The following is a 25,339-nucleotide window of genomic DNA, read 5'->3' as shown; positions in this document are numbered from 1 at the left end:
ATGGATCCTACACAAAAACAAACTGATGAATACAAATGTATCTAAAGTGTGAAAAATATATACTCCTTATTGCATTTCAGCATCGACCTGCCCTGTTGTATTTGCCTCAAGATATGTTCCAATATATTTTATTTCAAATGAAACAGGTTGGCGGGTTGATGGCAACTAATACCAAAGAAGAATGTATTCCATAGCCTTCCAGGAACACCTTGTTTAACAGTCTTTAAAGGGAATCCTGAAGCATTTCAAGATAGCTTGTGTCAATCCTGCAAGACTTCAGACATCTTCGACAATGGAACTGAGGGCTCGTCCGGGATTTTAACCCGGGACATCTCGCACCCGAAGCGAGAATCATACCCCTAGACCAACAAGCCACAAATAACTTTATTGATATTTCGATTTCTGAAGTTGGTCAAATGATTTGCATGGGCACAAGCGTTTAAGAACAATTGTATAATTCCAACTTATTGCCACCAACTTAAAGTATTCATTCTCCATTCAGCCTGCATTACAGACTTACTTTGAAATGCAAAAATAGTTGCAGATGTCCTGTGATAAAGTGTTGTCGAGTTGGCCAAGGTGCTGGATATAGGCTCCTGTTCAAGGAGGCGTTGCTTCAAATCCTTGCAAGTGCAGGCAACCCCTTTGAACTGAAGCATCATTTTGAAATTTCATTAATAAAGCACATAATTTGTGGTAGCGTGGCCGAGGGGTCTAAGGTGCTGGATTTAGGCTCCAGTCTCTTAGGAGGCGTGGGTTCAAATCTCACCACTGCTAGTCAGTGACCTGTGTACAAAGACTATTTTGAAACTCTTTTCTCCAAAGGAAATACTGTGGACTGACAATGTCTCGCTTAAATAATTAGAATCCCATCAGAAAACGACAACATTCTTTGAAGAATTGCACAAGGTCCGGTTTGTTTATGTTTCATTCTCATTTACCCAGTTGGGACTGACTTACGCAAATGAGAATCAATGCTCGATCATAAGAAGTATTCAAAGTTGAATGGGTGACTTACCTTAATGAGCTTCTAAGGCTTATGAATGTACGTTGTGTTTAATAAGACTCCTGTGAAGCGTTTGACTAGAGTAACATTGCAGAGTTTAAATATCTGGTAGCCTCTAGGATTACTCGCGGAGAGAAGAGGCCTAATGTAAATACTGTTGCTTTGGGAAGTATTTTAGATCTACAAGGCTCCACCGAGATTTGAACTCGGATCACTAGATTCAAAGTCCAGAGTGCTAACCATTACACCATGGAACCTACGTAAAAACAAACTGATGAATACAAATTTATCTAAAGTGTGAAAAATATATACTCCTTATTGCATTTCAGCATCGACCTGCCCTGTTGTATTTGCCTCAAGATATATTCCAATATATTTTATTTCCAATGAAAGCAGGTTGGCGGGTTGATGGCAACTAATACCAAAGAAGAATGTATTCCCTAGCCTTCCAGGAACACCTTGTTTAACAGTCTTCAAAGGGAATCCTGAAGCATTTCAAGATAGCTTGTGTCAATCCTGCAAAACTTCAGACATCTTCGACAATGGAACTGAGGGCTCTTCCGGGATTTTAACCCGGGACCTCTCACACCCATAGCGAGAATCATACCCCTAGACCAACGAGCCACAATTAACTTTATTGATATTTCGATTTCTGAAGTTGGTCAAATGATTTGCATGGGCACAAGCGTTTAAGAACAATTGTATAATTCCAACTTATTGCCACCAACTTAAAGTATTCATTCTCCATTCAGCCTGCATTAAAGTCTTACTTTGAAATTCAAAAATAGTTGCAGATGTCCTGTGATAAAGTGTTGTCGAGTTGGCCAAGGTGCTGGATATAGGCTCCAGTTCAAGGAGGCGTTGCTTCAAATCCTTGCAAGTGCAGGCAACCCCTTTGAACTGAAGCATCATTTTCAAATTTCATTAATAAAGCACATAATTTGTGGTAGTGTGGCCGAGGGGTCTAAGGTGCTGGATTTAGGCTGCAGTCTCTTAGGAGGTGTGGGTTCAAATCTCACCACTGCTAGTCAGTGACCTGCGTCCAAAGACTATTTTGAAACTCTTTTCTCCAAAGGAAATACTGTGGACTGACAATGTCTCGCTTAAATAATTAGAATCCCATCAGAAAACGACAACATTCTTTGAAGAATTGCACAAGGTCCGGTTTGTTTATGTTTCATTCTCATTTACCCAGTTGGGACTGACTTACGCAAATGAGAATCAATGCTCGATCATAAGAAGTATTCAAAGTTGAATGGGTGACTTACCTTAATGAGCTTCTAAGGCGTATGAATGTACGTTGTGTTTAATAAGACTCCTGTGAAGCGTTTGACTAGAGTAACATTGCAGAGTTTAAATATCTGGTAGCCTCTAGGATTACTCGCGGAGAGAAGAGGCCTAATGTAAATACTGTTGCTTTGGGAAGTATTTTAGATCTACAAGGCTCCACCGAGATTTGAACTTGGATCACTGGATTTAAAGTCCAGAGTGCTAACCATTACACCATGGAACCTACATAAAAACAAACTGATGAATACAAATTTATCTAAAGTGTGAAAAATATATACTCCTTATTGCATTTCAGCATCGACCTGCCCTGTTGTATTTGCCTCAAGATATGTTCCAATATATTTTATTTCAAATGAAACAGGTTGGCGGGTTGATGGCAACTAATACCAAAGAAGAATGTATTCCATAGCCTTCCAGGAACACCTTGTTTAACAGTCTTTAAAGGGAATCCTGAAGCATTTCAAGATAGCTTGTGTCAATCCTGCAAGACTTCAGACATCTTCGACAATGGAACTGAGGGCTCGTCCAGGATTTGAACCCGGGACCTCTCGCACCCGAAGCGAGAATCATACCCCTAGACCAACGAGCCACAAATAACTTTATTGATATTTCGATTTCTGAAGTTGGTCAAATGATTTGCATGGGCACAAGCGTTTAAGAACAATTGTATAATTCCAACTTATTGCCACCAACTTAAAGTATTCATTCTCCATTCAGCCTGCATTACAGTCTTACTTTGAAATGCAAAAATAGTTGCAGATGTCCTGTGATAAAGTGTTGTCGAGTTGGCCAAGGTGCTGGATATAGGCTCCTGTTCAAGGAGGCGTTGCTTCAAATCCTTGCAAGTGCAGGCAACCCCTTTGAACTGAAGCATCATTTTGAAATTTCATTAATAAAGCACATAATTTGTGGTAGCGTGGCCGAGGGGTCTAAGGTGCTGGATTTAGGCTGCAGTCTCTTAGGAGGTGTGGGTTCAAATCTCACCACTGCTAGTCAGTGACCTGCGTCCAAAGACTATTTTGAAACTCTTTTCTCCAAAGGAAATACTGTGGACTGACAATGTCTCGCTTAAATAATTAGAATCCCATCAGAAAACGACAACATTCTTTGAAGAATTGCACAAGGTCCGGTTTGTTTGTTTCATTCTCATTTACCCAGTTGGGACTGACTTACGCAAATGAGAATCAATGCTCGATCATAAGAAGTATTCAAAGTTGAATGGGTGACTTACCTTAATGAGCTTCTAAGGCGTATGAATGTACGTTGTGTTTAATAAGACTCCTGTGAAGCTTTTGACTAGAGTAACATTGCAGAGTTTAAATATCTGGTAGCCTCTAGGATTACTCGCGGAGAGAAGAGGCCTAATGTAAATAGTGTTGCGTTGGGAAGTATTTAAGATCTACAAGGCTCCACCGAGATTTGAACTCGGATCACTGGATTCAAAGTCCAGAGTGCTAACCATTACACCATGGAACCTACATAAAAACAAACTGATGAATACAAATTTATCTAAAGTGTGAAAAATATATACTCCTTATTGCATTTCAGCATCGACCTGCCCTGTTGTATTTGCCTCAAGATATATTCCAATATATTTTATTTCCAATGAAAGCAGGTTGGCGGGTTGATGGCAACTAATACCAAAGAAGAATGTATTCCCTAGCCTTCCAGGAACACCTTGTTTAACAGTCTTCAAAGGGAATCCTGAAGCATTTCAAGATAGCTTGTGTCAATCCTGCAAAACTTCAGACATCTTCGACAATGGAACTGAGGGCTCTTCCGGGATTTTAACCCGGGACCTCTCACACCCATAGCGAGAATCATACCCCTAGACCAACGAGCCACAATTAACTTTATTGATATTTCGATTTCTGAAGTTGGTCAAATGATTTGCATGGGCACAAGCGTTTAAGAACAATTGTATAATTCCAACTTATTGCCACCAACTTAAAGTATTCATTCTCCATTCAGCCTGCATTAAAGTCTTACTTTGAAATTCAAAAATAGTTGCAGATGTCCTGTGATAAAGTGTTGTCGAGTTGGCCAAGGTGCTGGATATAGGCTCCAGTTCAAGGAGGCGTTGCTTCAAATCCTTGCAAGTGCAGGCAACCCCTTTGAACTGAAGCATCATTTTCAAATTTCATTAATAAAGCACATAATTTGTGGTAGTGTGGCCGAGGGGTCTAAGGTGCTGGATTTAGGCTGCAGTCTCTTAGGAGGTGTGGGTTCAAATCTCACCACTGCTAGTCAGTGACCTGCGTCCAAAGACTATTTTGAAACTCTTTTCTCCAAAGGAAATACTGTGGACTGACAATGTCTCGCTTAAATAATTAGAATCCCATCAGAAAACGACAACATTCTTTGAAGAATTGCACAAGGTCCGGTTTGTTTGTTTCATTCTCATTTACCCAGTTGGGACTGACTTACGCAAATGAGAATCAATGCTCGATCATAAGAAGTATTCAAAGTTGAATGGGTGACTTACCTTAATGAGCTTCTAAGGCGTATGAATGTACGTTGTGTTTAATAAGACTCCTGTGAAGCGTTTGACTAGAGTAACATTGCAGAGTTTAAATATCTGGTAGCCTCTAGGATTACTCGCGGAGAGAAGAGGCCTAATGTAAATAGTGTTGCTTTGGGAAGTATTTAAGATGTACAAGGCTCCACCGAGATTTGAACTCGGATCACTGGATTCAAAGTCCAGAGTGCTAACCATTACACCATGGAACCTACATAAAAACAAACTGATGAATACAAATTTATCTAAAGTGTGAAAAATATATACTCCTTATTGCATTTCAGCATCGACCTGCCTTGTTGTATTTGCCTCAAGATATATTCCAATATATTTTATTTCCAATGAAAGCAGGTTGGCGGGTTGATGGCAACTAATACCAAAGAAGAATGTATTCCCTAGCCTTCCAGGAACACCTTGTTTAACAGTCTTCAAAGGGAATCCTGAAGCATTTCAAGATAGCTTGTGTCAATCCTGCAAAACTTCAGACATCTTCGACATTGGAACTGAGGGCTCTTCCGGGATTTTAACCCGGGACCTCTCACACCCATAGCGAGAATCATACCCCTAGACCAACGAGCCACAATTAACTTTATTGATATTTCGATTTCTGAAGTTGGTCAAATGATTTGCATGGGCACAAGCGTTTAAGAACAATTGTATAATTCCAACTTATTGCCACCAACTTAAAGTATTCATTCTCCATTCAGCCTGCATTACAGTCTTACTTTGAAATGCAAAAATAGTTGCAGATGTCCTGTGATAAAGTGTTGTCGAGTTGGCCAAGGTGCTGGATATAGGCTCCTGTTCAAGGAGGCGTTGCTTCAAATCCTTGCAAGTGCAGGCAACCCCTTTGAACTGAAGCATCATTTTGAAATTTCATTAATAAAGCACATAATTTGTGGTAGCGTGGCCGAGGGGTCAAAGGTGCTGGATTTAGGCTGCAGTCTCTTAGGAGGCGTGGGTTCAAATCTCACCACTGCTAGTCAGTGACCTGCGTCCAAAGACTATATTGAAACTCTTTTCTCCAAAGGAAATACTGTGGACTGACAATGTCTCGCTTAAATAATTAGAATCCCATCAGAAAACGACAACATTCTTTCAAGAATTGCACAAGGTCCGGTTTGTTTGTTTCATTCTCATTTACCCAGTTGGGACTGACTTACGCAAATGAGAATCAATGCTCGATCATAAGAAGTATTCAAAGTTGAATGGGTGACTTACCTTAATGAGCTTCTAAGGCGTATGAATGTACGTTGTGTTTAATAAGACTCCTGTGAAGCGTTTGACTAGAGTAACATTGCAGAGTTTAAATATCTGGTAGCCTCTAGGATTACTCGCGGAGAGAAGAGGCCTAATGTAAATAGTGTTGCTTTGGGAAGTATTTTAGATCTACAAGGCTCCATCGAGATTTGAACTCGGATCACTGGATTCAAAGTCCAGCGTGCTAACCATTACACCATGGAACCTACATAAAAACAAACTGATGAATACAAATTTATCTAAAGTCTGAAAAATATATACTCCTTATTGCATTTCAGCATCGACCTGCCTTGTTGTATTTGCCTCAAGATATATTCCAATATATTTTATTTCCAATGAAAGCAGGTTGGCGGGTTGATGGCAACTAATACCAAAGAAGAATGTATTCCCTAGCCTTCCAGGAACACCTTGTTTAACAGTCTTCAAAGGGAATCCTGAAGCATTTCAAGATAGCTTGTGTCAATCCTGCAAAACTTCAGACATCTTCGACAATGGAACTGAGGGCTCTTCCGGGATTTTAACCCGGGACCTCTCACACCCATAGCGAGAATCATACCCCTAGACCAACGAGCCACAATTAACTTTATTGATATTTCGATTTCTGAAGTTGGTCAAATGATTTGCATGGGCACAAGCGTTTAAGAACAATTGTATAATTCCAACTTATTGCCACCAACTTAAAGTATTCATTCTCCATTCAGCCTGCATTAAAGTCTTACTTTGAAATTCAAAAATAGTTGCAGATGTCCTGTGATAAAGTGTTGTCGAGTTGGCCAAGGTGCTGGATATAGGCTCCAGTTCAAGGAGGCGTTGCTTCAAATCCTTGCAAGTGCAGGCAACCCCTTTGAACTGAAGCATCATTTTCAAATTTCATTAATAAAGCACATAATTTGTGGTAGTGTGGCCGAGGGGTCTAAGGTGCTGGATTTAGGCTGCAGTCTCTTAGGAGGTGTGGGTTCAAATCTCACCACTGCTAGTCAGTGACCTGCGTCCAAAGACTATTTTGAAACTCTTTTCTCCAAAGGAAATACTGTGGACTGACAATGTCTCGCTTAAATAATTAGAATCCCATCAGAAAACGACAACATTCTTTGAAGAATTGCACAAGGTCCGGTTTGTTTGTTTCATTCTCATTTACCCAGTTGGGACTGACTTACGCAAATGAGAATCAATGCTCGATCATAAGAAGTATTCAAAGTTGAATGGGTGACTTACCTTAATGAGCTTCTAAGGCGTATGAATGTACGTTGTGTTTAATAAGACTCCTGTGAAGCGTTTGACTAGAGTAACATTGCAGAGTTTAAATATCTGGTAGCCTCTAGGATTACTCGCGGAGAGAAGAGGCCTAATGTAAATACTGTTGCTTTGGGAAGTATTTTAGATCTACAAGGCTCCACCGAGATTTGAACTCGGATCACTAGATTCAAAGTCCAGAGTGCTAACCATTACACCATGGAACCTACGTAAAAACAAACTGATGAATACAAATTTATCTAAAGTGTGAAAAATATATACTCCTTATTGCATTTCAGCATCGACCTGCCCTGTTGTATTTGCCTCAAGATATATTCCAATATATTTTATTTCCAATGAAAGCAGGTTGGCGGGTTGATGGCAACTAATACCAAAGAAGAATGTATTCCCTAGCCTTCCAGGAACACCTTGTTTAACAGTCTTCAAAGGGAATCCTGAAGCATTTCAAGATAGCTTGTGTCAATCCTGCAAAACTTCAGACATCTTCGACAATGGAACTGAGGGCTCTTCCGGGATTTTAACCCGGGACCTCTCACACCCATAGCGAGAATCATACCCCTAGACCAACGAGCCACAATTAACTTTATTGATATTTCGATTTCTGAAGTTGGTCAAATGATTTGCATGGGCACAAGCGTTTAAGAACAATTGTATAATTCCAACTTATTGCCACCAACTTAAAGTATTCATTCTCCATTCAGCCTGCATTAAAGTCTTACTTTGAAATTCAAAAATAGTTGCAGATGTCCTGTGATAAAGTGTTGTCGAGTTGGCCAAGGTGCTGGATATAGGCTCCAGTTCAAGGAGGCGTTGCTTCAAATCCTTGCAAGTGCAGGCAACCCCTTTGAACTGAAGCATCATTTTCAAATTTCATTAATAAAGCACATAATTTGTGGTAGTGTGGCCGAGGGGTCTAAGGTGCTGGATTTAGGCTGCAGTCTCTTAGGAGGTGTGGGTTCAAATCTCACCACTGCTAGTCAGTGACCTGCGTCCAAAGACTATTTTGAAACTCTTTTCTCCAAAGGAAATACTGTGGACTGACAATGTCTCGCTTAAATAATTAGAATCCCATCAGAAAACGACAACATTCTTTGAAGAATTGCACAAGGTCCGGTTTGTTTATGTTTCATTCTCATTTACCCAGTTGGGACTGACTTACGCAAATGAGAATCAATGCTCGATCATAAGAAGTATTCAAAGTTGAATGGGTGACTTACCTTAATGAGCTTCTAAGGCGTATGAATGTACGTTGTGTTTAATAAGACTCCTGTGAAGCGTTTGACTAGAGTAACATTGCAGAGTTTAAATATCTGGTAGCCTCTAGGATTACTCGCGGAGAGAAGAGGCCTAATGTAAATACTGTTGCTTTGGGAAGTATTTTAGATCTACAAGGCTCCACCGAGATTTGAACTTGGATCACTGGATTTAAAGTCCAGAGTGCTAACCATTACACCATGGAACCTACATAAAAACAAACTGATGAATACAAATTTATCTAAAGTGTGAAAAATATATACTCCTTATTGCATTTCAGCATCGACCTGCCCTGTTGTATTTGCCTCAAGATATGTTCCAATATATTTTATTTCAAATGAAACAGGTTGGCGGGTTGATGGCAACTAATACCAAAGAAGAATGTATTCCATAGCCTTCCAGGAACACCTTGTTTAACAGTCTTTAAAGGGAATCCTGAAGCATTTCAAGATAGCTTGTGTCAATCCTGCAAGACTTCAGACATCTTCGACAATGGAACTGAGGGCTCGTCCAGGATTTGAACCCGGGACCTCTCGCACCCGAAGCGAGAATCATACCCCTAGACCAACGAGCCACAAATAACTTTATTGATATTTCGATTTCTGAAGTTGGTCAAATGATTTGCATGGGCACAAGCGTTTAAGAACAATTGTATAATTCCAACTTATTGCCACCAACTTAAAGTATTCATTCTCCATTCAGCCTGCATTACAGTCTTACTTTGAAATGCAAAAATAGTTGCAGATGTCCTGTGATAAAGTGTTGTCGAGTTGGCCAAGGTGCTGGATATAGGCTCCTGTTCAAGGAGGCGTTGCTTCAAATCCTTGCAAGTGCAGGCAACCCCTTTGAACTGAAGCATCATTTTGAAATTTCATTAATAAAGCACATAATTTGTGGTAGCGTGGCCGAGGGGTCTAAGGTGCTGGATTTAGGCTGCAGTCTCTTAGGAGGTGTGGGTTCAAATCTCACCACTGCTAGTCAGTGACCTGCGTCCAAAGACTATTTTGAAACTCTTTTCTCCAAAGGAAATACTGTGGACTGACAATGTCTCGCTTAAATAATTAGAATCCCATCAGAAAACGACAACATTCTTTGAAGAATTGCACAAGGTCCGGTTTGTTTGTTTCATTCTCATTTACCCAGTTGGGACTGACTTACGCAAATGAGAATCAATGCTCGATCATAAGAAGTATTCAAAGTTGAATGGGTGACTTACCTTAATGAGCTTCTAAGGCGTATGAATGTACGTTGTGTTTAATAAGACTCCTGTGAAGCTTTTGACTAGAGTAACATTGCAGAGTTTAAATATCTGGTAGCCTCTAGGATTACTCGCGGAGAGAAGAGGCCTAATGTAAATAGTGTTGCGTTGGGAAGTATTTAAGATCTACAAGGCTCCACCGAGATTTGAACTCGGATCACTGGATTCAAAGTCCAGAGTGCTAACCATTACACCATGGAACCTACATAAAAACAAACTGATGAATACAAATTTATCTAAAGTGTGAAAAATATATACTCCTTATTGCATTTCAGCATCGACCTGCCCTGTTGTATTTGCCTCAAGATATATTCCAATATATTTTATTTCCAATGAAAGCAGGTTGGCGGGTTGATGGCAACTAATACCAAAGAAGAATGTATTCCCTAGCCTTCCAGGAACACCTTGTTTAACAGTCTTCAAAGGGAATCCTGAAGCATTTCAAGATAGCTTGTGTCAATCCTGCAAAACTTCAGACATCTTCGACAATGGAACTGAGGGCTCTTCCGGGATTTTAACCCGGGACCTCTCACACCCATAGCGAGAATCATACCCCTAGACCAACGAGCCACAATTAACTTTATTGATATTTCGATTTCTGAAGTTGGTCAAATGATTTGCATGGGCACAAGCGTTTAAGAACAATTGTATAATTCCAACTTATTGCCACCAACTTAAAGTATTCATTCTCCATTCAGCCTGCATTAAAGTCTTACTTTGAAATTCAAAAATAGTTGCAGATGTCCTGTGATAAAGTGTTGTCGAGTTGGCCAAGGTGCTGGATATAGGCTCCAGTTCAAGGAGGCGTTGCTTCAAATCCTTGCAAGTGCAGGCAACCCCTTTGAACTGAAGCATCATTTTCAAATTTCATTAATAAAGCACATAATTTGTGGTAGTGTGGCCGAGGGGTCTAAGGTGCTGGATTTAGGCTGCAGTCTCTTAGGAGGTGTGGGTTCAAATCTCACCACTGCTAGTCAGTGACCTGCGTCCAAAGACTATTTTGAAACTCTTTTCTCCAAAGGAAATACTGTGGACTGACAATGTCTCGCTTAAATAATTAGAATCCCATCAGAAAACGACAACATTCTTTGAAGAATTGCACAAGGTCCGGTTTGTTTGTTTCATTCTCATTTACCCAGTTGGGACTGACTTACGCAAATGAGAATCAATGCTCGATCATAAGAAGTATTCAAAGTTGAATGGGTGACTTACCTTAATGAGCTTCTAAGGCGTATGAATGTACGTTGTGTTTAATAAGACTCCTGTGAAGCGTTTGACTAGAGTAACATTGCAGAGTTTAAATATCTGGTAGCCTCTAGGATTACTCGCGGAGAGAAGAGGCCTAATGTAAATAGTGTTGCTTTGGGAAGTATTTAAGATGTACAAGGCTCCACCGAGATTTGAACTCGGATCACTGGATTCAAAGTCCAGAGTGCTAACCATTACACCATGGAACCTACATAAAAACAAACTGATGAATACAAATTTATCTAAAGTGTGAAAAATATATACTCCTTATTGCATTTCAGCATCGACCTGCCTTGTTGTATTTGCCTCAAGATATATTCCAATATATTTTATTTCCAATGAAAGCAGGTTGGCGGGTTGATGGCAACTAATACCAAAGAAGAATGTATTCCCTAGCCTTCCAGGAACACCTTGTTTAACAGTCTTCAAAGGGAATCCTGAAGCATTTCAAGATAGCTTGTGTCAATCCTGCAAAACTTCAGACATCTTCGACATTGGAACTGAGGGCTCTTCCGGGATTTTAACCCGGGACCTCTCACACCCATAGCGAGAATCATACCCCTAGACCAACGAGCCACAATTAACTTTATTGATATTTCGATTTCTGAAGTTGGTCAAATGATTTGCATGGGCACAAGCGTTTAAGAACAATTGTATAATTCCAACTTATTGCCACCAACTTAAAGTATTCATTCTCCATTCAGCCTGCATTACAGTCTTACTTTGAAATGCAAAAATAGTTGCAGATGTCCTGTGATAAAGTGTTGTTGAGTTGGCCAAGGTGCTGGATATAGGCTCCTGTTCAAGGAGGCGTTGCTTCAAATCCTTGCAAGTGCAGGCAACCCCTTTGAACTGAAGCATCATTTTGAAATTTCATTAATAAAGCACATAATTTGTGGTAGCGTGGCCGAGGGGTCAAAGGTGCTGGATTTAGGCTGCAGTCTCTTAGGAGGCGTGGGTTCAAATCTCACCACTGCTAGTCAGTGACCTGCGTCCAAAGACTATATTGAAACTCTTTTCTCCAAAGGAAATACTGTGGACTGACAATGTCTCGCTTAAATAATTAGAATCCCATCAGAAAACGACAACATTCTTTCAAGAATTGCACAAGGTCCGGTTTGTTTGTTTCATTCTCATTTACCCAGTTGGGACTGACTTACGCAAATGAGAATCAATGCTCGATCATAAGAAGTATTCAAAGTTGAATGGGTGACTTACCTTAATGAGCTTCTAAGGCGTATGAATGTACGTTGTGTTTAATAAGACTCCTGTGAAGCGTTTGACTAGAGTAACATTGCAGAGTTTAAATATCTGGTAGCCTCTAGGATTACTCGCGGAGAGAAGAGGCCTAATGTAAATAGTGTTGCTTTGGGAAGTATTTTAGATCTACAAGGCTCCATCGAGATTTGAACTCGGATCACTGGATTCAAAGTCCAGCGTGCTAACCATTACACCATGGAACCTACATAAAAACAAACTGATGAATACAAATTTATCTAAAGTCTGAAAAATATATACTCCTTATTGCATTTCAGCATCGACCTGCCTTGTTGTATTTGCCTCAAGATATATTCCAATATATTTTATTTCCAATGAAAGCAGGTTGGCGGGTTGATGGCAACTAATACCAAAGAAGAATGTATTCCCTAGCCTTCCAGGAACACCTTGTTTAACAGTCTTCAAAGGGAATCCTGAAGCATTTCAAGATAGCTTGTGTCAATCCTGCAAAACTTCAGACATCTTCGACAATGGAACTGAGGGCTCTTCCGGGATTTTAACCCGGGACCTCTCACACCCATAGCGAGAATCATACCCCTAGACCAACGAGCCACAATTAACTTTATTGATATTTCGATTTCTGAAGTTGGTCAAATGATTTGCATGGGCACAAGCGTTTAAGAACAATTGTATAATTCCAACTTATTGCCACCAACTTAAAGTATTCATTCTCCATTCAGCCTGCATTAAAGTCTTACTTTGAAATTCAAAAATAGTTGCAGATGTCCTGTGATAAAGTGTTGTCGAGTTGGCCAAGGTGCTGGATATAGGCTCCAGTTCAAGGAGGCGTTGCTTCAAATCCTTGCAAGTGCAGGCAACCCCTTTGAACTGAAGCATCATTTTCAAATTTCATTAATAAAGCACATAATTTGTGGTAGTGTGGCCGAGGGGTCTAAGGTGCTAGATTTAGGCTGCAGTCTCTTAGGAGGTGTGGGTTCAAATCTCACCACTGCTAGTCAGTGACCTGCGTCCAAAGACTATTTTGAAACTCTTTTCTCCAAAGGAAATACTGTGGACTGACAATGTCTCGCTTAAATAATTAGAATCCCATCAGAAAACGACAACATTCTTTGAAGAATTGCACAAGGTCCGGTTTGTTTGTTTCATTCTCATTTACCCAGTTGGGACTGACTTACGCAAATGAGAATCAATGCTCGATCATAAGAAGTATTCAAAGTTGAATGGGTGACTTACCTTAATGAGCTTCTAAGGCGTATGAATGTACGTTGTGTTTAATAAGACTCCTGTGAAGCGTTTGACTAGAGTAACATTGCAGAGTTTAAATATCTGGTAGCCTCTAGGATTACTCGCGGAGAGAAGAGGCCTAATGTAAATAGTGTTGCTTTGGGAAGTATTTAAGATCTACAAGGCTCCACCGAGATTTGAACTCGGATCACTGGATTCAAAGTCCAGAGTGCTAACCATTACACCATGGAACCTACATAAAAACAAACTGATGAATACAAATTTATCTAAAGTGTGAAAAATATATACCCCTTATTGCATTTCAGCATCGACCTGCCTTGTTGTATTTGCCTCAAGATATATTCCAATATATTTTATTTCCAATGAAAGCAGGTTGGCGGGTTGATGGCAACTAATACCAAAGAAGAATGTATTCCCTAGCCTTCCAGGAACACCTTGTTTAACAGTCTTCAAAGGGAATCCTGAAGCATTTCAAGATAGCTTGTGTCAATCCTGCAAAACTTCAGACATCTTCGACAATGGAACTGAGGGCTCTTCCGGGATTTTAACCCTGGACCTCTCACACCCATAGCGAGAATCATAACCCTAGACCAACGAGCCACAATTAACTTTATTGATATTTCGATTTCTGAAGTTGGTCAAATGATTTGCATGGGCACAAGCGTTTAAGAACAATTGTATAATTCCAACTTATTGCCACCAACTTAAAGTATTCATTCTCCATTCAGCCTGCATTAAAGTCTTACTTTGAAATTCAAAAATAGTTGCAGATGTCCTGTGATAAAGTGTTGTCGAGTTGGCCAAGGTGCTGGATATAGGCTCCAGTTCAAGGAGGCGTTGCTTCAAATCCTTGCAAGTGCAGGCAACCCCTTTTAACTGAAGCATCATTTTGAAATTTCATTAATAAAGCACATAATTTGTGGTAGCGTGGCCGAGGGGTCTAAGGTGCTGGATTTAGGCTGCAGTCTCTTAGGAGCCGTGGGTTCAAATCTCACCACTGCTAGTCAGTGACCTGCGTCCAAGGACTATTTTGAAACTCTTTTCTCCAAAGGAAATACTGTGGACTCACAATGTCTCGCTTAAATAATTAGAATCCCATCAGAAAACGACAACATTCTTTGAAGAATTGCACAAGGTCCGGTTTGTTTGTTTCATTCTCATTTACCCAGTTGGGACTGACTTACGCAAATGAGAATCAATGCTCGATCATAAGAAGTATTCAAAGTTGAATGGGTGACTTACCTTAATGAGCTTCTAAGGCGTATGAATGTACGTTGTGTTTAATAAGACTCCTGTGAAGCGTTTGACTAGAGTAACATTGCAGAGTTTAAATATCTGGTAGCCTCTAGGATTACTCGCGGAGAGAAGAGGCCTAATGTAAATATTGTTGCTTTGGGAAGTATTTAAGATCTACAAGGCTCCACCGAGATTTGAACTCGGATCACTGAATTCAAAGTCCAGAGTGCTAACCATTACACCATGGAACCTACATAAAAACAAACTGATGAATACAAATTTATCTAAAGTGTGAAAAATATATACTCCTTATTGCATTTCAGCATCGACCTGCCCTGTTGTATTTGCCTCAAGATATATTCCAATATATTTTATTTCCAATGAAAGCAGGTTGGCGGGTTGATGGCAACTAATACCAAAGAAGAATGTATTCCCTAGCCTTCCAGGAACACCTTGTTTAACAGTCTTCAAAGGGAATCCTGAAGCATTTCAAGATAGCTTGTGTCAATCCTGCAAAACTTCAGACATCTTCGACAATGGAACTGAGGGCTCTTCCGGGATTTTAACCCTGGACCTCTCACACCCATAGCGAGAATCATACCCCTAGACCAACGAGCCACAATTAACTTTATTGATATTTCGATTTCTGAAGTTGGTCAAATGATTTGCATGGGCACAAGCGTTTAAGAACAATTGTATAATTCCAACTTATTGCCACCAACTTAAAGTATTCATTCTCCATTCAGCCTGCATTAAAGTCTTACTTTGAAATTCAAAAATAGTTGCAGATGTCCTGTGATAAAGTGTTGTCGAGTTGGCCAAGGTGCTGGATATAGGCTCCAGTTCAAGGAGGCGTTGCTTCAAATCCTTGCAAGTGCAGGCAACCCCTTTGAACTGAAGCATCATTTTGAAATTTCATTAATAAAGCACATAATTTGTGGTAGCGTGGCCGAGGGGTCTAAGGTGCTGGATTTAGGCTGCAGTCTCTTAGGAGGCGTGGGTTCAAATCTCACCACTGCTAGTCAGTGACCTGCGTCCAAGGACTATTTTGAAACTCTTTTCTCCAAAGGAAATACTGTGGACTCACAATGTCTCGCTTAAATAATTAGAATTCCATCAGAAAACGACAACATTCTTTGAAGAATTGCACAAGGTCCGGTTTGTTTGTTTCATTCTCATTTACCCAGTTGGGACTGACTTACGCAAATGAGAATCAATGCTCGATCATAAGAAGTATTCAAAGTTGAATGGGTGACTTACCTTAATGAGCTTCTAAGGCGTATGAATGTACGTTGTGTTTAATAAGACTCCTGTGAAGCGTTTGACTAGAGTAACATTGCAGAGTTTAAATATCTGGTAGCCTCTAGGATTACTCGCGGAGAGAAGAGGCCTAATGTAAATACTGTTGCTTTGGGAAGTATTTTAGATCTACAAGGCTCCACCGAGATTTGAACTCGGATCACTGGATTCAAAGTCCAGAGTGCTAACCATTACACCATGGAACCTACATAAAAACAAACTGATGAATACAAATTTATCTAAAGTGTGAAAAATATATACTCCTTATTGCATTTCAGCATCGACCTGCCTTGTTGTATTTGCCTCAAGATATATTCCAATATATTTTATTTCCAATGAAAGCAGGTTGGCGGGTTGATGGCAACTAATACCAAAGAAGAATGTATTCCCTAGCCTTCCAGGAACACCTTGTTTAACAGTCTTCAAAGGGAATCCTGAAGCATTTCAAGATAGCTTGTGTCAATCCTGCAAAACTTCAGACATCTTCGACAATGGAACTGAGGGCTCTTCCGGGATTTTAACCCGGGACCTCTCACACCCATAGCGAGAATCATACCCCTAGACCAACGAGCCACAATTAACTTTATTGATATTTCGATTTCTGAAGTTGGTCAAATGATTTGCATGGGCACAAGCGTTTAAGAACAATTGTATAATTCCAACTTATTGCCACCAACTTAAAGTATTCATTCTCCATTCAGCCTGCATTACAGTCTTACTTTGAAATGCAAAAATAGTTGCAGATGTCCTGTGATAAAGTGTTGTCGAGTTGGCCAAGGTGCTGGATATAGGCTCCTGTTCAAGGAGGCGTTGCTTCAAATCCTTGCAAGTGCAGGCAACCCCTTTGAACTGAAGCATCATTTTGAAATTTCATTAATAAAGCACATAATTTGTGGTAGCGTGGCCGAGGGGTCAAAGGTGCTGGATTTAGGCTGCAGTCTCTTAGGAGGCGTGGGTTCAAATCTCACCACTGCTAGTCAGTGACCTGCGTCCAACGACTATATTGAAACTCTTTTCTCCAAAGGAAATACTGTGGACTGACAATGTCTCGCTTAAATAATTAGAATCCCATCAGAAAACGACAACATTCTTTGAAGAATTGCACAAGGTCCGGTTTGTTTGTTTCATTCTCATTTACCCAGTTGGGACTGACTTACGCAAATGAGAATCAATGCTCGATCATAAGAAGTATTCAAAGTTGAATGGGTGACTTACCTTAATGAGCTTCTAAGGCGTATGAATGTACGTTGTGTTTAATAAGACTCCTGTGAAGCGTTTGACTAGAGTAACATTGCAGAGTTTAAATATCTGGTAGCCTCTAGGATTACTCGCGGAGAGAAGAGGCCTAATGTAAATAGTGTTGCTTTGGGAAGTATTAAAGATCTACAAGGCTCCACCGAGATTTGAACTCGGATCACTGGATTCAAAGTCCAGAGTGCTAACCATTACACCATGGAACCTACATAAAAACAAACTGATGAATACAAATTTATCTAAAGTGTGAAAAATATATACCCCTTATTGCATTTCAGCATCGACCTGCCTTGTTGTATTTGCCTCAAGATATATTCCAATATATTTTATTTCCAATGAAAGCAGGTTGGCGGGTTGATGGCAACTAATACCAAAGAAGAATGTATTCCCTAGCCTTCCAGGAACACCTTGTTTAACAGTCTTCAAAGGGAATCCTGAAGCATTTCAAGATAGCTTGTGTCAATCCTGCAAAACTTCAGACATCTTCGACAATGGAACTGAGGGCTCTTCCGGGATTTTAACCCTGGACCTCTCACACCCATAGCGAGAATCATACCCCTAGACCAACGAGCCACAATTAACTTTATTGATATTTCGATTTCTGAAGTTGGTCAAATGATTTGCATGGGCACAAGCGTTTAAGAACAATTGTATAATTCCAACTTATTGCCACCAACTTAAAGTATTCATTCTCCATTCAGCCTGCATTAAAGTCTTACTTTGAAATTCAAAAATAGTTGCAGATGTCCTGTGATAAAGTGTTGTCGAGTTGGCCAAGGTGCTGGATATAGGCTCCAGTTCAAGGAGGCGTTGCTTCAAATCCTTGCAAGTGCAGGCAACCCCTTTTAACTGAAGCATCATTTTGAAATTTCATTAATAAAGCACATAATTTGTGGTAGCGTGGCCGAGGGGTCTAAGGTGCTGGATTTAGGCTGCAGTCTCTTAGGAGGCGTGGGTTCAAATCTCACCACTGCTAGTCAGTGACCTGCGTCCAAGGACTATTTTGAAACTCTTTTCTCCAAAGGAAATACTGTGGACTCACAATGTCTCGCTTAAATAATTAGAATCCCATCAGAAAACGACAACATTCTTTGAAGAATTGCACAAGGTCCGGTTTGTTTGTTTCATTCTCATTTACCCAGTTGGGACTGACTTACGCAAATGAGAATCAATGCTCGATCATAAGAAGTATTCAAAGTTGAATGGGTGACTTACCTTAATGAGCTTCTAAGGCGTATGAATGTACGTTGTGTTTAATAAGACTCCTGTGAAGCGTTTGACTAGAGTAACATTGCAGAGTTTAAATATCTGGTAGCCTCTAGGATTACTCGCGGAGAGAAGAGGCCTAATGTAAATAGTGTTGCTTTGGGAAGTATTTTAGATCTACAAGGCTCCACCGAGATTTGAACTCGGATCACTGGATTCAAAGTCCAGCGTGCTAACCATTACACCATGGAACCTACATAAAAACAAACTGATGAATACAAATTTATCTAAAGTCTGAAAAATATATACTCCTTATTGCATTTCAGCATCGACCTGCCTTGTTGTATTTGCCTCAAGATATATTCCAATATATTTTATTTCCAATGAAAGCAGGTTGGCGGGTTGATGGCAACTAATACCAAAGAAGAATGTATTCCCTAGCCTTCCAGGAACACCTTGTTTAACAGTCTTCAAAGGGAATCCTGAAGCATTTCAAGATAGCTTGTGTCAATCCTGCAAAACTTCAGACATCTTCGACAATGGAACTGAGGGCTCTTCCGGGATTTTAACCCGGGACCTCTCACACCCATAGCGAGAATCATACCCCTAGACCAACGAGCCACAATTAACTTTATTGATATTTCGATTTCTGAAGTTGGTCAAATGATTTGCATGGGCACAAGCGTTTAAGAACAATTGTATAATTTCAACTTATTGCCACCAACTTAAAGTATTCATTCTCCATTCAGCCTGCATTAAAGTCTTACTTTGAAATTCAAAAATAGTTGCAGATGTCCTGTGATAAAGTGTTGTCGAGTTGGCCAAGGTGCTGGATATAGGCTCCAGTTCAAGGAGGCGTTGCTTCAAATCCTTGCAAGTGCAGGCAACCCCTTTGAACTGAAGCATCATTTTCAAATTTCATTAATAAAGCATATAATTTGTGGTAGTGTGGCCGAGGGGTCTAGGGGGTAGGATTACTCTCGGAGAGAAGAGGCCTAATGAAAATACTGTTGCTTTGGGAAATATTTTAGATCTACAAGGCTCCACCGAGATTTGAACACGAATCACTGGATTCAAATTCCAGAGTGCTAACCATTACACCATGGAACCTACATTAAATCAATCTGATGAATACAAATTTATCTAAAGTGTGAAAAATATATACTCCTTATTGCATTTCAGCATCGACCTGCCCTGTTGTATTTGCCTCAAGATATATTCCAATATATTTTATTTCCAATGAAAGCAGGTTGGCGGGTTGATGGCAACTAATGCCAAAGAAGAATGTATTCCCTAGCCTTCCAGGAACACCTTGTTTAACAGTCTTCAAAGGGAATCCTGAAGCATTTCAAGATAGCTTGTGTCAATCCTGCAAGACTTCAGACATCTTCGACAATGGAACTGAGGGCTCGTCCGGGATTTGAACCCGGGACCTCTCGCACCCGAAGCAAGGCAGGCAACCCCTTTGAACTGAAGCATCATTTAGAAATTTCATTAATAAAGCACACAATTAGTGGTAGCGTGGCCGAGGGGTCTAAGGCACTGGATTTTGGCTCCAGTCCCTTAGGGGGCATTGGTTCAATTCCTACCACTGCCAGTCAATAATCTGTGTTCAAGGAGCATAATGAACAGTGATCAGTAGGATGCCTGTGAAGTGTTTGAGTAGTTTAACATTGTAGAGTGTTATTATATTGTACACCAGGGCTATTCAACCTCCTTAACAAGTGGGCCGAAAAGGAAAACCACTGGGGGTTCATGGGCCACACAGAGTAAAACTACTTGAATGAATCGCTACAAATAAATCGTACTTAAAGCAGTGTTAACCTAATATATATAGTACTACTACATGGAATACACTTGTCAGAAGCATTCCTTCCTTCTTCACTTTTAATCGTATCATTATAAAAGATTTTGTTCTCACATATTTTGGACACGTATTTAGAATTCAACAATGTTGTTTGAATCATCACAAAACAGAACTACTGTACATATGAGACATTTTGAGCCAGTGAGTCAGTGAGAAAGATTGCACTGCCTTGTTTGCCTAGTTTGGCTCATCCTGAGACACTCATGCAGCTACTCATATGTCATGGAGCAACGTGCCCTTGTTCTGATGGCATTCATATGAGAAAAGCTAGACTCACACGTATCGGTTGAGCCAAACATTGCCAGAATAAGTGATGCCAGTTCCTGATTGTGTGGTACTGATACTGGCTAGTCTCACCGGCTACACACAGAAACCTGATTGGCATGCAACTATGTTTCTCCTTTATTTTATTTATTTTTTGCATGCAACCTCTTGCGGGCCAGAAAAAAATTAAGAGGGGCCGCATTTGGCCCACGGGCCGCTAGTTGAATAGGCCTGTTGTACACTCTACAAAAATGCGTGTCCCTGTGAACCTGAGAGCTGTGTTGTCTGGAGCCTTGTGCTCCTGGTAGGGTCTCTCATGGCAGAGTGGTCTCAGGTGAGGGGCCAGACTAAGAATGGTTCAAAAAACTCCAATGAATAACGAAAAAAGAGGAGATGTGACCCGGCCCGGAGGAAGCACGGGGCCCCCGTCTGGAGCCAGGCCCAGACGGAGGGCTCGATGGCGAGCGCCTGGTGGCCGGGTTTGCCACGGAGCCCGGTCGGGCACAGCCCGAACAAACTACGTGGCACCCCCCCTCTCTTCATCCCATGGGCCCACCACCTGTGGGAAGACCCGCTGGGGTCGTGGGCGCAGCCACATGGGTGGCAGCGAAGGTCAGGGGTCTCGACGGACCAGACCCGGGCGGCAGAAGCTGGCTCTGGGGACGTGAAACGTCACCTCGCTGTGGGGAAAGGAACCGGAGCTTGTGAGGGAGGTGGAGCGCTATCAGTTAGATCTGGTGGGGCTTACCTCCACGCACAGTCTCAGCTCTGGTACCGTACTCCTGGATAAGGGTTGGACTCTATTCTTCTCCGGAGTTGCCGAGGGCGTGAGGCGCCGGGCGGGTGTGGGGATACTCATAAATCCCCGGCTGAGCGCCGCGGTTTTGGAGTTTACCCCGGAAGACGAGAGGGTCGCCTCCCTGCGCCTAAGGGTTGTAGGGGGGAAAACTCTGACTGTTGTTTGTGCGTATGCACCAAACAGCAGCTCAGAGTACTCGGCCTTCTTGGAGACCCTGAATGGAGTCCTGTATGGGGCTCCAGTAGGGGACTCCGTAGTTCTGCTGGGAGACTTCAACGCCCACGTGGGCAACGATGGAGACAACTGGAGAGGCGTGGTGGGGAGGAACGGCCTCCCTGATCTAAACCCGAGCGGTCGTTTGTTATTGGACCTCTGTGCTAGTCATGGATTATCCATAACAAACACCATGTTCGAACATAAGGGTGCTCATAAGTGTACCTGGTACCAGAGTACCCTAGGCCGAAGATCGATGATCGATTTCGTGATCGTGTCATCTGATCTGAGGCCGCATGTTTTGGACACTCGGGTAAAGAGAGGGGCGGAACTGTCAACCGACCACCATCTGGTTGTGAGTTGAATCAGGGAATGGGGGAAATTTCCGGATAGACCTGGTAAGCCCAAACGAGTAGTGCGGGTGAACTGGGAACGTCTGGAGGAGGCCCCCGTCCTAGGTATCTTCAACTCACACCTCCGGCGGAGCTTTTCTGGCATTCCTGTGGAGGTTGGGGGCATTGAGCCGGAGTGGGCGGTGTTCAAAGCCTCCATTGCTGAAGCTGCGGTGGCTAGCTGTGGCCTCAGGGTCTTAGGCTCCTCAAGGGGCGGTAACCCTCGGACACCGTGGTGGACACCGGTGGTCAGGGAAGCCGTCCGACTGAAGAAGGAGGCCTTCCGGGATATGATATCCTGGAGGACTCCTGACTCGGTTGCAGGGTACCGACAGGCTCGAAGGGCTGCAGCGGCTGCCGTGTCGGAGGCTAAGCAGCGGGTGTGGGAGAAGTTCGGAGAGGCCATGGAGAAGGACTTTCGGTCGGCACCAAAGTGTTTCTGGAAGACTATCCGGCACCTCAGGAGGGGGAAACGGGGAACCATCCAAGCTGTGTACAGTAAGGATGGGACTCTGTTGACCTCAACTGAGGAGGTCGTCGGACGTTGGAAGGAACACTTTGAGGAACTCCTGAATCCGAATAACACGCCCTCTATGTTGGAGGCAGAGCTCGAGGTTGATGGTGTTTCGTCGTCAATTTCCCTGGTGGAGGTCACTGAGGTAGTCAAACATCTCCGCAGTGGCAAAGCCCCAGGGATTGATGAGATCCAGCCAGAAATGCTAAAGGCTCTGGGTGTTGAGGGGCTGTCATGGTTGACACGCCTATTCAACATTGCGTGGGAGTCGGGTACAGTGCCAAAGGAGTGGCAAACCGGGGTGGTGGTTCCCCTGTTCAAAAAGGGGGACCAGAGAGTGTGTGCCAATTACCGGGGTATCACACTTCTCAGCCTCCCTGGTAAAGTCTACTCCCAGGTGCTGGAAAGGAGGGTTCGGCCGTTCGTCGAACCTCAGATTGAAGAGGAACAATGCGGTTTTCGCCCCGGACGTGGAACTACGGACCAGCTCTTCACTCTCGCAAGGACCCTGGAGGGGGCCTGGGAGTATGCCCATCCGGTCTACATGTGTTTTGTGGATCTGGAGAAGGCGTATGACCGGGTCCCCCGGGAGAAACTGTGGGAGGTGCTGCGGGAGTATGGGGTAAGGGGGTCTATCCTCAGGGCCATCCAATCTTTGTACTCCCAAAGCGAGAGCTGTGTTCGTGTTCTCGGCAGCCAGTCAGTTTCGTTCTCAGTGGGTGCTGGTCTCCGCCAGGGCTGCGCCTTGTCCCCAATCCTGTTTGTGATATACATGGACAGGATATCGAGGCGTAGTCGTGGTGGGGAGGGGTTGCAGTTCGGTGGTCTGAGGATCTCGTCACTGCTTTTTGCAGATGATGTGGTCCTCATTGGATCATCGGCCTGTGACCTTCAGCACTCACTGGATCGGCTGGCGGCCGAGTGTGAAGCGGCTGGGATGAGGATCAGCACCGCTAAATCTGAGGCCATGACTCTTAGCAGGAAACCGGTGGATTGCTTACTCCGGGTAGGAAATGAGTCCTTAGCCCAAGTGAAGGAGTTCAAGTACTTCGGGGTCTTGTTCGCGAGTGAGGGTACTATGGAGCGTGAGATTGGCCGGAGAATCGGAGCAGCGGGGGCGGTATTGCGTTCGCTTTACCGCACCGTTGTAACGAAAAGAGAGCTGAGCCGCAAGGCAAAGCTCTCGATCTACCGGTCGATCTTCGTTCCTATCCTCACCTATGGTCATGAGGGCTGGGTGATGACCGAAAGGACGAGATCGCGGGTACAAGCGGCTGAGATGAGTTTTCTCAGAAGGGTGGCTGGCGTCTCCCTTAGGGATAGGGTGAGAAGCTCAGCCATCCGTGAGGAACTCGGATTAGAGCCGCTGCTCCTTTACTTAGAAAGGAGTCAGCTGAGGTGGTTCGGGCATCTGGTAAGGATGCCCACTGGGCGCCTTCCTTGGGAGGTGTTTCAGGCACGTCCAGTGGGGAGGAGACCTCGGGGAAGACCCAGGACTAGGTCGAGAGATTATATCTCAACACTGGCCTGGGAACGCCTCGGGATCCCCCCGTCAGAGCTGGTCAATGTCGCCCGGGAAAGGGAAGTCTGGGGCCCCCTGCTTGAGCTGCTCCCCCCGCGACCCGACCCCGGATAAGCGGATGAGGATGAGGATGAGGACTCTACAAAATCAGTCACTGAGACGATGGCGTCACGGGATGCTCAGAGTACCGTTTCTTTAGGAAGAATATAACTTCTTCAAGGCTCCAGCGAGATTCGAATTTGGATCACTGGGTTCCAACCCCTGATTTTGATCGTTAAACCACACAACCTGCTGTAAAATAAATTAATGAATACAACATTGTCCAAAGTGGGAAAAGTACATAATACTTATTGCATTTCAGCAATGACCTTTCCTGTTGTATTTCCCTAATGATATATTCCACTACATTTTATTTCCAAAGAAAGCAGGTCTGCGGGTTGATGGTGACTAAGACTTAAGACAAATATATTGACTTGCCTGCCAAGGATATTTGCTGGTTTAAGGGACTTCAATGGGAAACCTGATGCATATCAAGAAAGGTCGGGTCAAACCTTCAATACTTTGGACAACTTTGAGCACAACTTTATGGGCTCGCCGGGAATTGAACACGGGACCTCTCGCACCCAAAGCGAGAATCATACCCCTAGACCAACAAACCACAATTAACTTAATTGATATTTCGATTGCTGAAGTTGGTCAAATGATTTGCATGGGCACAAGCGTTTAAGAACAATTGTATAATTCCAACTTATTGCCACCAACTTAAAGTATTCATTCTCCATTCAGCCTGCATTAAAGTCTTACTTTGAAATGCAAAAATAGTTGCAGATGTCCTGTGATAAAGTGTTGTCGAGTTGGCCAAGGTGCTGGATATAGGCTCCAGTTCAAGGAGGCGTTGCTTCAAATCCTTGCAAGTGCAGGCAACCCCTTTGAACTGAAGCATCATTTTGAAATTTCATTAATAAAGCACATAATGGCCCTCATTTATCAAACGATCGTACGACAGAAAACGTGCGTAAAATGGACGTACGCTCATTTCAACGTTGAGCTTGGCATTTATCAATTTGAACGTGAGCGCAGGCTGCGATGAAATCTCACGTCAGGTCGTGTACGCAAGTTTTTTTGGCGCAACACACGGGTATTTCAATGATGAATAGTGCAGCACAAGTAGCCCATGTTGAACATCTGTATTAATTACTAA

At 42.5% G+C, this 25,339-nt stretch overlaps 17 non-coding genes across 17 annotated transcripts; all 17 read right to left on the bottom strand.

The window, feature by feature from the left end:
* Positions 1–302: 302 nt before the first annotated feature.
* trnap-cgg (transfer RNA proline (anticodon CGG)) lies at positions 303–374 on the bottom strand. The gene has a single exon. It is a non-coding gene; the product is annotated as a tRNA-Pro (tRNA).
* An 817-nt stretch (positions 375–1,191) lies between these two features.
* On the bottom strand, positions 1,192–1,263 carry trnaq-uug (transfer RNA glutamine (anticodon UUG)). The gene has a single exon. It is a non-coding gene; the product is annotated as a tRNA-Gln (tRNA).
* A 1,550-nt stretch (positions 1,264–2,813) lies between these two features.
* On the bottom strand, positions 2,814–2,885 carry trnap-cgg (transfer RNA proline (anticodon CGG)). Its single transcript has one exon. It is a non-coding gene; the product is annotated as a tRNA-Pro (tRNA).
* An 815-nt stretch (positions 2,886–3,700) lies between these two features.
* On the bottom strand, positions 3,701–3,772 carry trnaq-uug (transfer RNA glutamine (anticodon UUG)). The gene has a single exon. It is a non-coding gene; the product is annotated as a tRNA-Gln (tRNA).
* A 1,182-nt stretch (positions 3,773–4,954) lies between these two features.
* On the bottom strand, positions 4,955–5,026 carry trnaq-uug (transfer RNA glutamine (anticodon UUG)). The gene has a single exon. It is a non-coding gene; the product is annotated as a tRNA-Gln (tRNA).
* Positions 5,027–6,208: 1,182 nt separating this feature from the next.
* Positions 6,209–6,280, bottom strand: trnaq-uug (transfer RNA glutamine (anticodon UUG)). Its single transcript has one exon. It is a non-coding gene; the product is annotated as a tRNA-Gln (tRNA).
* A 1,182-nt stretch (positions 6,281–7,462) lies between these two features.
* Positions 7,463–7,534, bottom strand: trnaq-uug (transfer RNA glutamine (anticodon UUG)). Its single transcript has one exon. It is a non-coding gene; the product is annotated as a tRNA-Gln (tRNA).
* Positions 7,535–9,084: 1,550 nt separating this feature from the next.
* trnap-cgg (transfer RNA proline (anticodon CGG)) lies at positions 9,085–9,156 on the bottom strand. Its single transcript has one exon. It is a non-coding gene; the product is annotated as a tRNA-Pro (tRNA).
* An 815-nt stretch (positions 9,157–9,971) lies between these two features.
* Positions 9,972–10,043, bottom strand: trnaq-uug (transfer RNA glutamine (anticodon UUG)). The gene has a single exon. It is a non-coding gene; the product is annotated as a tRNA-Gln (tRNA).
* Positions 10,044–11,225: 1,182 nt separating this feature from the next.
* Positions 11,226–11,297, bottom strand: trnaq-uug (transfer RNA glutamine (anticodon UUG)). Its single transcript has one exon. It is a non-coding gene; the product is annotated as a tRNA-Gln (tRNA).
* A 1,182-nt stretch (positions 11,298–12,479) lies between these two features.
* On the bottom strand, positions 12,480–12,551 carry trnaq-uug (transfer RNA glutamine (anticodon UUG)). Its single transcript has one exon. It is a non-coding gene; the product is annotated as a tRNA-Gln (tRNA).
* Positions 12,552–13,733: 1,182 nt separating this feature from the next.
* On the bottom strand, positions 13,734–13,805 carry trnaq-uug (transfer RNA glutamine (anticodon UUG)). The gene has a single exon. It is a non-coding gene; the product is annotated as a tRNA-Gln (tRNA).
* Positions 13,806–14,987: 1,182 nt separating this feature from the next.
* Positions 14,988–15,059, bottom strand: trnaq-uug (transfer RNA glutamine (anticodon UUG)). Its single transcript has one exon. It is a non-coding gene; the product is annotated as a tRNA-Gln (tRNA).
* Positions 15,060–16,241: 1,182 nt separating this feature from the next.
* trnaq-uug (transfer RNA glutamine (anticodon UUG)) lies at positions 16,242–16,313 on the bottom strand. The gene has a single exon. It is a non-coding gene; the product is annotated as a tRNA-Gln (tRNA).
* A 1,182-nt stretch (positions 16,314–17,495) lies between these two features.
* Positions 17,496–17,567, bottom strand: trnaq-uug (transfer RNA glutamine (anticodon UUG)). Its single transcript has one exon. It is a non-coding gene; the product is annotated as a tRNA-Gln (tRNA).
* Positions 17,568–18,749: 1,182 nt separating this feature from the next.
* trnaq-uug (transfer RNA glutamine (anticodon UUG)) lies at positions 18,750–18,821 on the bottom strand. Its single transcript has one exon. It is a non-coding gene; the product is annotated as a tRNA-Gln (tRNA).
* Positions 18,822–19,605: 784 nt separating this feature from the next.
* On the bottom strand, positions 19,606–19,677 carry trnaq-uug (transfer RNA glutamine (anticodon UUG)). The gene has a single exon. It is a non-coding gene; the product is annotated as a tRNA-Gln (tRNA).
* Between the last annotated feature and the right edge of the window lie 5,662 nt (positions 19,678–25,339).

This window comes from Gadus morhua, chromosome 22, assembly GCF_902167405.1.
Source record: "Gadus morhua chromosome 22, gadMor3.0, whole genome shotgun sequence".
NCBI classification, from domain to species: domain Eukaryota; kingdom Metazoa; phylum Chordata; class Actinopteri; order Gadiformes; family Gadidae; genus Gadus; species Gadus morhua.
This window is presented reverse-complemented; position numbering and strand designations above follow the sequence as displayed.